The sequence below is a fragment of the Palaemon carinicauda genome, chromosome 10 (genome assembly GCF_036898095.1).
Source record: "Palaemon carinicauda isolate YSFRI2023 chromosome 10, ASM3689809v2, whole genome shotgun sequence".
Lineage (NCBI taxonomy): Eukaryota > Metazoa > Arthropoda > Malacostraca > Decapoda > Palaemonidae > Palaemon > Palaemon carinicauda.
Window position 1 is genome coordinate 125,975,521 of NC_090734.1, and position 12,832 is coordinate 125,988,352.

The window sequence follows — 12,832 nt, forward strand, 5'->3', positions numbered from 1 at the left end:
AGACATTTCCTTCCACACGCGTCTTTTTATGGTCTTTCTATGCTAGTCTATTACGCAAATTTTCTTGGCTAGTCAATCTGTCGGCGTCTGTAACCTATTATTCTTCTTGTCCATATATTATGTCATCCGCAGAAGTCCTGCCCATGTCCATTTTTTTTTACATGTTAGAATGTCCTCTAGTTAGCTCTTATATCCATGTTGCTCTTTTTCTATCTTGTCAATCAAATCATTGTTGTTCCCGTAGTTGTGAGTTTTAATTAGCTTGTTCCAAGCGTTTAGTAAGGCTCCAAGTTTTCAGTGCATAAGCTAATACTAGTAGGACCATCTGATTGAATAAGTTTCTTTTTATGGAAAGTGGTATTTTATTTTTCATAATCTTTTACAAAAGCTTTCCATTCCATGCTTCTCCTTTCAATTTCGGTCTCATGTCCTGGGGAAACCCTTGTCTATACTAAGTATGTATATTCATTTACAATCTCGAGGTTCGTCCATAACCCTTAATTGTTCTCTGCATTTTCATTGAACATTTAGTTTTACTCATTCATTTTGTCCTACATTGTTGCTTTCTCTTTAAATCTAATATATCAGCAATTTCTCCTATGATTCGTCAAATAGATTTTCATCTTTGAATAATATATTCCCCATTAATGTTAATTCCTACATTTTCCCAATCTAAATTCTTAACTTCTCGGCATGCTGTCAATAATTTAGTAGAGATGGCGTCTGTCTAACGTCTTATTCAATCGGAAATTTCTCACTATTGCTGTACTTCCGTATATATGTCTTCAAGTAATCTAATATAAGATTCATCTATTCCTTGTCTTTGAAAGGTTTTCATTAATGCTGAAGTTTTATTTTAAAGAATCAAAAGCGGTCTCAGTGTCTATAAGTGCCATTCACAGTGGATTGCCTTACTGTTGATTTTTCTATTAGCTTCTGAAGCATGCATACTCTCTTGGTTAAAGTCTAGCTGTGTTTCTATTCGACCTAGTATGACCTTTTAAATATTGTATATATTACTGAGAGTAAAATTATTGTGGGGTAATTTTTCAGTTCTTTTGTTTCCCTTTTTGTGAATTAGTATGATAAAATGTTTCCAAGCAGTAGGTAGAGAGCATTCTCGCAGACATTTTGTGTTAAGTTCAGCCAGTTTAACTACAATGAAATTTCCATCTTTTATTAGAATAATTGTTAGACTATCTTCTGCTGTTTTTCCTCTTATAATGCCTTTAATACTTTCTTTACTACTTCTGTTGATTTTGGTACCGGCTTAAGTGTTTCATTATTTCTATTGACAAACTTAATTATCACAATAGTATAGCATTATATAGACATACTCTGCAATTTCTATCACATCTTTTATTTGCGTTTCCAGTTCATCCTTTAAAGTAAACGTGTGTTAGTGCAATGTTCCAAGAATTATTTTCATCAATTTGATACTTATTCCTTTTCGTGTTTCCTCAATTTTAGTCTTGAGTTTACGTATGTATTGGGTTTTTAGTTTTGTTAGTTCTGCTAAGTCTATATCTCTTGTATTTTACCCTCATTTCCAATCTTTAATTGATTAGTTTTTGAGTATTTACTGATAGTTGTACCTGATCTTGTTAAGGAATTTTTCCATTTCTTGTTCTGATTCCAATACAATTTGTGTTAAGTTACTGACCAATTTATTCTCTACTTCATTTTATCCTGGCTGGGAGTACCTATAATGTATTGCTAAACTAAACCCCTCAGGGTGTTTATGTTCATGCTGAAAATTAATTTGTTTCTACACAAATGCAAACACTTCATTCTTTACTATGGATATAGTTTCTGCGCGAGCTGAAATCTAGCTATAAACTTTTGCTCGAGATGGTAATGACCCTCCGCTGGTTAGCGAGATCTCACACTTCTATTTTTATATCGGTATGTTAAATACACGCCATCTCGGTCTCCTGTTAACCCCTTCCACTTAAATTCACTGGCCGTAAGACTTATTGAAATTTCCATTTACCTTTTTATTTTTCACGTGTGCCTGGTCTTGAGGGCTGTGACCATATGGGTTTGCCCCCACGGGCCGCACCTTGTGGTTCATTTGTTAGCCATGGAGACAGATCCTCATCGGTTTTATCCTTGTGCAGACAACATACCTTCACCCAAGCTTCATGTGACAATTGTCAGGAGTGGCCATCATTGCAGTGGGAGTGATACGGTATGCAACATATAAAAATCTAGATTAGATTCTTTTCCCTCGGCGTCTTCCTGGAGGTCGAAAAAGTCCCAACTTTTTTTTCCGGCACCTCTTACTCTGGTAAAATAATAGAATGGTGCAATAAACGATTTGTAAGAAACAAGACTGATTTGTAATGTATTTTGTGGAATTTTGAACTTTTTTTAGTTATGGTGGGTCGACTACCATAACTGTAAAGTTATGACTTAGCGCTAGGTATAGTCATCAATTACCTTCGAAATGCCTTGTAGTGTATGTATATAAATGTTTATATTATAAATTGAAATTTTGTAACTGTTTCCATCAGTCATCATCATAAGACATAAGTTACCGTAATCAAAACAAATCAACAGTAATGAAACTGTCAAAACACTGCTTCTGGACGCATAGTCACAGGGATTTCCATCCCTTTTTATATGCAGACGTTCGGAAGTGTTCAATCGTTATTACAAGTACTTTGTTACTTAATTGAGCTAATGATTTATTGGTTTTACTTTATGTGCTCGCTTCGCTCGTGATTTAACATTATCTCACTGCTCCTATGTTCTGGCAAGCAGAACATATTTCACTACGCACGTTAGCCCCGCTGGCTAGTATTTTGGTATTATCAATTATACTAACTTGAAGGGGTGAATACGCAATTAACAAAGGGGTGAGTTGTAGCTTCATGCTCCAGCATCTGTTCGAACATGGACTTTGCTTCCATTTGCAATGATCAGACTAAATATATCAAACTAACTTTTCTACCCTAACCTTTTATCATTAACATGATCAATAAAATAAGGTATGTTGCAGATTCCTATATTGAAATAATATTCCTATATTGAAATAAATAAGAGGTTTAAAATATAAAACATTGGACCCTTTGTTCTCTTCGAACAAGTAATTTGTGGCAGAAGCACCACCTATTAGTGTTTTTCTAAATTACCGGGTGGAAGGAGCATCCTATATATGCTATGATGACAAAAGTAGTAAAACGGATATTTTTAATTGAAATATATAACTTTTAAAAGGTTCTCCCAGCAGTATATGGTATTCAAAATAGTGTATTTGCAACGATCTATTCAATTGTTTCAATGTCCTGACTAATATTGCACCATTCTATGATTAAACCATTACTCTCCTGCTTCTTCTTGGTCGACTTCCTCCGGAGGCCCATTGAGTAAGAGTGATGACCAATTAACCTCCGGACCACTTTCGGGCCTGGAGGACCCTGCTGCTTCCCCTAGCGAAGTGGTAGTGCCCTCCACCCGTGGAGTGTCTCAACACCTTGCATCAGTTGTGGCCTTCCTTGGAGCTGTCGGATTCCAAAGTTAATGGACAGCTTGTGTAGTGTTGAAGTTTCGGCCACTGAAGGAGCACATAGCTGCCTCCGCAGGGGTTGGTCATGACCTTCCCCACCGAGCCAATGGAGGGGAGTCCCAATCTGCCTCATGCCCCCAGCGGATTCTATCTGTAATTTTTTATCCAAATGAGGAATTCCAGCCTAGTCCGTTCACCCCCTGGGGTGGATGCACGAGTCGAGTCTCCTCGGAGTCGCAGCCCCTCGTCACCATGGCCCCCAGTCTCAATGAGTCTCTAAAAGTCATGAGTGCAAAACCTTCTGACTCTTCTGTGGCAGTGCTTGTCAGTTGACAAACTGGTAGCTCAGCAAGTAACATTCTTAGCTGCAGAAGCTGCAAAAGGAGAGGATTGCTAAGGCAACTTTGCAAGCCTCTTTGTGGGTTGACTACTGGTCATGTTCTGTTGGTTATCTGACTAACAAAGATTTATCGGATTCAGATAAGAGAAAAACATTTAAGACAGTTTTGCTTTTTGGAGCGATGGCTGTTGAGTTCCTCACTCACAAACCAGTGGACAAACTGGATTTTGAAAAAATGAACTGACATTTTAAAATTCCAAAGGCAGGTGCTCCATCTTTGCAACTTGTCGGTGGATGATCCCTCCTTGTTTCACACAAGACCTTGATAATGTTGCGGAGCACTGGAAAAGGCGAGCCAAGACACATTTCTCGATATTACGGTGGCAGAAGTCAAATCCCTAGTAGCCCTTCCATGCAAAAGGTGCAAGGGGAAGGAGGTAAAACTGCCAAACCTGGTCGCTTTCGCTAGGGAGGGCAATCCTCTCGCTTCACGACCAGTGGTAATGCCTGAAGCACAGGTGGCAGAGATGGGAGATCCTAAGTTCTAAGCCTTCGACAGTTTCGATCCTACGAGTGAGATGCACACATCCCATTCACACACACTCACGGACTCTGTATCCAATGATGTTATATTCGGGCAGATGATGATGTAGAATGGCATTCTCCAAGAGATTTTTTATGGCTCCTAGACTAATGCAGTCGACTTGTTATTCTAGAAAAGCCCTCCGGAGGCTGGATACCATTCATTGATCTCTTGGCTCTTAATGAGTTTGCCTAGTAGACTGTTCAAGATGAAAACTGCAGAAAGTCAGAGGGGCTGTCAGACTGGGGGACTTGATGATCATGCTGGATTTAGATGATGCATACTTCCAGATCCTAATCCATCCAGCAGCAATGAAGTATCTTAAGATTCATTCTACACGAGAAGTTATACCAGTATCAGGTACTTTTTTGGTCTGTCCACAACATCTGGAGTGTTCATTTTAATCTTAACCTGGGTATTCGTCTCCTTTGTTACCTAGATGATTGGTTGACTCTTGAGACTTAGATACCCTTCTCCTACACAGAGACAGACTCCTTACCTTTTGCTTCGTCCTGAAGGTCATGGTGAATTTTAAGAAGCATTCCATACAACCTTCTCAAAACCTGGTATATCTCGGGATACAAATAAACAGCCAAGAAAAAAGTTTTTTTCTCAAAGCAGAATCGATAGGCTCAGGGAAAGTAGCTCTTCCCTTCCTCTTGCAAGGTTCACATCAAGCTCATCTGTGGCTTTACCTGTTAGGACACCTAACATCCATGTGACGTCTAGTATCCAACGGCTGCCTTTACACACCTTCTGGTCTCAACACGGGCCATCCAGACCTTTGGGTTCAGATAGGGCCAGAGCAAAAGAAAGAGTTGTTGGTGAGTGCCAGATGCCAACCTTCTCAAGGATGTAGATCTCTCTCCTCTCCTGGATTTGATGCTTCTCAGAGATCCGTCTACCGAAGGGTGGGGGCTTACCTGTTGTAGCACATGGCCTCCAGGCTGTGGTCTGATTCCAATTGGTGTAGTACATGGCCTCCAGGCTGTGTCCGATTCCAATTGGTATTGCCACATAAACTCCTGGAAGTGAGGGCAGTTCTTCTAGCTTTCAAGCCCTTTCAACAACTCCTTCAGGTCACTCCATAGTGTTGATGAGCAATATGACAGTAATGGTATATCTAAACGAGCATGGAAGTACTTATTCATGGCAGCTTTGCCTTCTAGCCATGGAGATTCTTCATTGGACAGAAGAGTTACAAGGATTTTCGATGTCTCGGAAGACTTTTTTTCATCTGTAGACTCCATTTGCTCTTGGATAGAGCGAATTAATTTAAACGTTTGTTGTGTAACATTCTTGAATTCGTTTACAGTGTTACTATGCGTTACATCTGCTGGAAGTCTGTTAATTTCATTTGCTATTTTGTGGTGTTATATCCTTTTAATTCAATTATGAATCCATTACTCTGGACTGATTTGTGCTAAGCGTTAAGAGGTGGTTGTAATCTACATTTGTCATTTCTTTTAAAAGTTTTGAATTTGTCTATTAAACACTCTCCTTAGTTATAGAGTTTGTAGCTCAAGTCAATCCAAACGTTCCATTCCCCACTATATCCAGGTGGTGTTGCAAGTAGTTTGGTAGCTGTAGCTTGTACTGCTTTCAGTCTACGAGTACCTACAGTATGCTTTTAAATACTTGGGAGCCTAGAATTTAACTCCATATTCTAGATGTGGTCTTACTAGTTATGTGTACAGCATCAGTACAATGTCTGTATCTGTATTTGAAATCTCTTATGTAACCTATGGTTTCTGTGCTTTTTTTAAACTTTTATGTTCTGTTTGGTGAACTTTAAATCTTTGCTAATACTGTAATAATGCCAAGATTTTCCTCCTGGTCCACATTCTTTTTCATTACCCAGCAGTGAGTAATGTTTGTGGGTTACTATAACTTATGTGCATAACTTTGCATCTCCCACAGTTGAAAGCCGTTTCTCCCAACTTGTTAGATCTTCTTAAGCCTTCCATGTCTTCAGAGTTTGCAACGTCTATGCCTAAAGTTAAAAGGTAGAAGATTCTCAAGTTTTAGTTCGTTCATTAGAATAGACGCTCACCAGAACATCAGCTGGGCAAGCCCAACCCTCCACTGTAGTGGCCATCCATAGTCGTGGCCAGGAGGTTAGTTTAGTAGCATCGGCTATTTTACTAGTTAATCCTAAATCTGTCATGAATGTAAATCAGAAATAGTAATGGGCCAAGAATGGAACCTTGAGGTACTCGGCTTGTAAAAACACCCCACTCTGAAGCTAATCCATTGATTACAACTGTTTTCCGTCTCAATGATGCCTAGTGTTCCAATTGAACTTATTTGAACTCCATTTTTTTATGAGGGATATTGTCAAAAGCCTTTCGAAAGTCTAGTTATGTCTATTGCACTCCTTTTGTCATATATACAAAATATGTTGTGGGAAAAATTCCAATAGATTTGTCACACAGGATCTCTCTTGACTAAAACCATGTTGGCTGTCTCAGTATATGTTTTTCTGTGTTATACTATTGAATCTACTATAATGGATTTTAAAATTTGCAAAGTACTGAAGTTACACACAGGTCTATAATTTCCAGGTTCTTCTTTTGGTCCCTTTTGTAGATTGGAGGATTGTTGCCTAGTTTTCATCCTTGAGGTGCCTTTCTTTCGTTGGCTGTCTTTCGGAATATTTTGTTAGTGTGGGGTTCTCTCTCCTTCAGCTCTATAATATCTCTTGGATGAATATCTGGACCTGGTGCCTTAGTCTTACTGAGTCCCCTTTTCTTTTTGACACCTAAATTTGTAAAGGTGATTCTGTTTAGTGGGTGGGGCCCTTCATATTTGATAACTGGTTTGGGGAGGGTCATTGATTCTTCCCTAGTGAATATGGTTGTGTAATATGTATTAATTACTTCGGCTTTTTCCAATGTTGTTTTTGACTGGTTTTCTACTATTAACATATGCAAAAAAATGAGGTTTTTTACTAGCTGACGCCACTCTTTCATTCATTATTATTATTATTATTATTACTATCTAACTAGCTTATCTGGGGAACCCATTGAATTGTTTTCTGCCTATATCTACGCTCAACCATTTGAGCTGTGGAGTTCCATTTGGCAGAATTTTACTGTGTGGTATGCATTTAGCCCATTGTGTACCTATGTTCCCTGTTTGGTCATATTCTAAGTTCTTGGTGTATTAATTCAGTTATATCCAGTTACCTTGTTAGCAGTCAAGTCTTTTTATAATTTGTTCTTTTAGATGAGGAATATTTACCTGAAACCATAACATTATATGGTCACTTTTGCCAATATTTTCACCTGAGACAACGGATACTAAATTTTCTTCTGTTAGCACAATATCTAGTATGTTATTTCCCCTAGTCGATTTTTCGACCCAATGATGAAGGAATTCATTGTTGACAAATCCTAGTAGTCTGTCACCCTGGTTTATTCCAGCCAAAATGAACATTTTGGCAGACCATCTGAACAGGAAAACTCACATGATTGGCTCCAAATGGTCTTTACATCCTCATATAGCAAACAAAGTCCTGACGTTTTGGGGTTCGCCGCTAATAAACCAACAGGCAGCCTTCCAGAATGCTTTTAACATCCATAGGATAACATGGATATGTTTCCCACACCCTTTCTGCATAATAGGAGATTCCTCGGGTAAGGACATCTCAAGACCTGTTGACAACATTGGTGGCTCTGCTGTGGCAGCAAGCATCTCCTCCGAGTCTTTTTGCATGCAGTGGTAAAAAGAATGTCTAGGTACCTCGGGAAGTATTCTATCGCTGTCTACCAGGTGAAGTGGACTATCTTTTGTGGTTGGTGTCATGGATGGGGTCTAAATCAATGCTACTATCCTCTTGATAGTGTAGTTTGTTATACCTCAGAGAAAGAAAACTGCAGTCTTGAGCATTGTCTTTAAACTTGGAGTTGACATTTTTTCCTTGACAATGTCTTTACTCATAATGGAGTATTCAGTGCATGTGGTCCCAGTTAGACCAACTCCCTGGAATGCACTTCCTGATAGGAGCTCCCTACAAACTGCTGAGTCGAGCAGCAGATTGAAAATTGACTCTTAAAACCGTTTTCCTTCTCACCCTTGCCTCTGCCTAGAGGGTCAGCGAGTTGCATTGTCTTAACTACAATGTTGCTCATTCAAAGGGCAGGTAACACTCGGCTTCCTCCCTGAATGTATTGTTAAGACTCGGAATCCAGCTGTAGTGAACTCGAGGTTCGGGGCGTTCCAGATTTCTAGTCTTAATGATGTAACTGATGTTCCTGAATAGCTGTGACTGTCTTGAGAGTGCTGAGGCACTATCTCAAGAGTACAATAAGAGCTCGCCACAAATCGAGCCCCTACTTGTGAGTATGGGCAGGGTTAAGAGGCGAATTGCAAAGAACACTCTCTCCTTGGATTTGGCAGGTCATTGACCACGCCCTAAATTCTCATTTGTTACAAGTAGTAAGTCAGAGCTCACAAGTAGACACTGACTCACAAGTAGAAAGTCAGGGCTAGAAAGTAGACTCTGACTCACAAGTAGAATGTCAGAGCTCATGATGTAAGGGGCGTAAGCACGTCCCCACCATTCAGAAGGAACTTCTCTGTGGCGCAGATATTACATGCGGGTTTTTGGCAAAGGCTACAACCTTCACTGGCCATTACCTGCAAAACAACCCACAGGGACCTAGATACCTTTACTCTGGGACCTGTGGTATCTACTTAACAGGTGATATAGCTACCTCGACTCCTTTACAGAACCAGTAGCAGTCAGTTAAGGGTGAATGTTACCCGGTGTTAATTCTTCCACTCTTTTGGGGCACAGCGTCAAGAAGACATTGCAAGCTGGCCTCCTCCTGACTGCAGGTCAGAACCCTTTTTACTTGTGTGGTCTAATATATTGGATATATTTTATGTACCCAATCTCCTGTGAGAGGGAATTGAGCAATGTCTAGGTTCAAATATAGATATGTGAAATATACTCTACTCTTACATGGTCAAGTTAGCGTTTTTTCCCACTCATCCTCTCATTCACCATGATTGCCCAGGCTGACACTTCAGTATTGTCAGGCTAAGGGACTACAAGTTTTCCAGCCGGTTGAAAATTGGACATCCACCCACCTATGGGCGAGTCTCCATAATAAAGAAGGGTTTATCTGTGTAGGAAAAATGACAAAATTGAAAGTAATTTGGATTTTTTCTAATTATACCAACCTAAGGTTTTTACTTGTACTTGTTCCGCCATCACATTCCCCCAAAAAGTGGTGCCTGCAATCAAAAGTGGGGAAGCTCAATGACCGTGTGTGTGTGTGTGTGTGTACGTACGTGCGGAGTAGGGTCATTGACATCTCGCTCAAAAGTTTCTGGCTATATTCCAGCTCACGCAGAAACATATCCATAGTAAAGATGTCTTTTGTATACTGTAGTTATGAAAAATATGAATTATTTCCAAATTGTCATTTTCTTCTTTCCTTAGATCTAGACTGATTTCTAACTTAATACTTTTATTATCAAAATTACTAGTTATTAAAATTAGTAACATTTATGATAGAATTATTACAATAATTACATTTTTTTTTTTCACTTTCCATTATTATTATATTCACCTTTGCGTCAATAGGCTTAGGAGATGATGATGACAGTTACATCTTTAACTGAATTAAATTTTCTACTGTTGCCTATTTAACTGAATTGACTTTTTCACTGAGAATAAAAATCTTTGATCTTTAGTTTCTATTTGAGCTTCATGTCTATTTTAATGTTCCTTTTGATAAAAAAGGGTGGTCATGACTTTTAAGATCATTTCTTTTCCAAATTCTGCAAGCAAGTCGCCTGACATTTTTTGTGCCTACTTGAAATTTACATACGGCGGATTCTCTTCTTTTGACCTTCTTAAGCATTGAAATCCTCCGAAACAAATGTAAATTAAGTCCTGTGTTTTTTCAAAGACATCTCCAGATCTTCCCAAAGTTTCTATTTCTTCCTTTGTATGGGATGATCTTGGTTCATAGGTTTTAATTATCTTAAGATTTTCCTCCTTAGTTTGATAATTAATCCTGCAATTCTATCTAATCCTACAAAATTCTTTTGTTACCTGAAAGTTTATGAATACGAAAACCCATCAATATTCTTGGTTCTTTTCTTGTCCTCTGAAGCAAAATATATGGCAATCTTTTAACTCTTAACATCTTACATATGGTATACTACTTTAGCTTTCTTTTGATTCTGCCAGACTACGTACATCATTATTAAGAGTTTTATAGAAAATTAATTTCAGCAACAGGCTGCTTCATGCCTTGTTTGCTTGAAACTTTAAAACTGTCATAAGTACTATACAAAATTAATAGCTAAAATTGTTTTTTCGGATATAAACCATCGTCGTTTCAATAGTAAGACACTGCTGAAGTCACACTAATTTTAAAGGACCCTGGTTCATATGCTGTAGTACATAAAATGTAAATTTCTTAAAATTATTGGTTTTATCAATGCTGGAATTGCTGATTTCGGTGCTATACTACTTGATTGTGCATCATTGATAATTGAATTATCAATCTTTCATACGAATAAATGAAAATTAATTCTAATACTTTGTACGTTGGATTATTGTTAGTTATCTTTGCAGTATGCATGTAGGCTTTAGAATGTTGAAGGTTATATTTTCTTCAATCTTTCTTGGTGGTGGTCTTAAGTTTCACTTTAACAGTACCTCTGAGTGAATATGATTGCGACAGGGAACTAAATTGTGTTAATGTTCTCCACCATCAGCAATCTATTTTTCTGTCAGATCTCTTTAACAGCTGTTTGAAGACTGTTCAGCATATTTGCCATAGGATTCTAGATTTGGGCAATGTTTTAAGACCTTAGTATTTCATAATTGTGCATATGGAAAAATTGCTTAATGAATCTTTAAATTTACACATTACTATAAAGTGCTTGTAAATATATATGAAATCATAAAATTTTCTTTGATTCCTTTCAATATTTGAGGACTTAGTGTACTCAAATCAGTTTTAATTTATTGTAATTTCGCTCTTTATTTGGATGCGCAAACGAGTAAGTGAAAGTAATTTGTACACAATCTAAAATATCATAGTGCATCTCGACCTTCTCTCCAAAATAACTAAATGTACATCTTGTAATATTTGGGAAAGATTGGATTAAGTGGACCAATACAGAATATTCAAATAAAATTAGTTGTCTGAGAAATTTATTAAATGTAAAAGCCAAATGAAATTTGCCGTTGAACATTTGTTCCAAGTTGAAGTTAAATTGGATATATCCCAAATTTTGTGCTAAGTTTAATCCTAGTTTTTTCATGTGTGGGCACTTAAACATGATTTTGCTTTCTCGATTCAAAACCACTTCCTCCTATAATATACGCGTCTTATAAACTAGTGGTAAATCTATCTCCCAAGATTAAACTAAAAAATTTGTATTAAACAACTTTTGTGATGACATTGATGTAGTTAGTAAGAACTGGTCAGAATAAAATGGCAATTAGAGAATATTAGTGTAATTTTCGTAAAATATATAATTTAATATTTATAATAATTTTTTTAATCTGGACCAAGAGGTCAGACTTTTTTTTTACTGAATTTGCGGGATCTAACCCTAATTGCACATGATCGTTGAATGGTTTGATTGGATCCAAAGTCGGGCTAAATATTAACGGAAGCAATAATTTCCCTTTTTCTCCAGCTGAAATTATCTTAACTAATGCATTAAAAAAATTTAAATTCAGAGAATGAGAACTTTTATAAAAATGTAAACTCGAGATATTTAACATGTTAATAACGTACTTGATCTTTTTGACCAAATATTGTTAAAGTTCAAAATAAATAGGTTCTCTAGGCTTCCTTTATTTAAATCACGAGCACTCAAACAAGATAAGTGGCTGTCCTTGGTTTCTAGCTATAAAGAAAAGGGCATTTAGAGTAGTAACTTATTCAAGAGCCTAGTAACTTTTAATCCATTTTAGTCGTCAGGGCAAAGTATACCATGTTCACAATACCAAAGTAAAATTTAGAGCTAACCATAGGTACATAGTACTGTACTTGGCTCAAGTTTGATAGTGATTAATCATACTATTTGTTGATCTTGAAATATTGCAAAACTATATAATTATGGTTGTAAATTTAAGTTTTTCGTTACATTAACAATATACAAATGAGCAATGTCATTTACGAGCTTACTAAATGTTAAGATTTAACATAATTGGTAGCATAAATATAAATTAGCTTGCTTAATTTTTTAACTGATTTGCGCCGTTGTGGCGATTTTTTTCAAAACTTTTGTTGTAACGTATCCTAATTATTAAGACTATAATTTTGTACTTTCAGGCATAGTGTGCATGGTCTTCTTGTTGCAACGCTGAAGCTATGTAACAGAAACAATGTTGTAGGGTGACTGTCCAGGGAAGCTT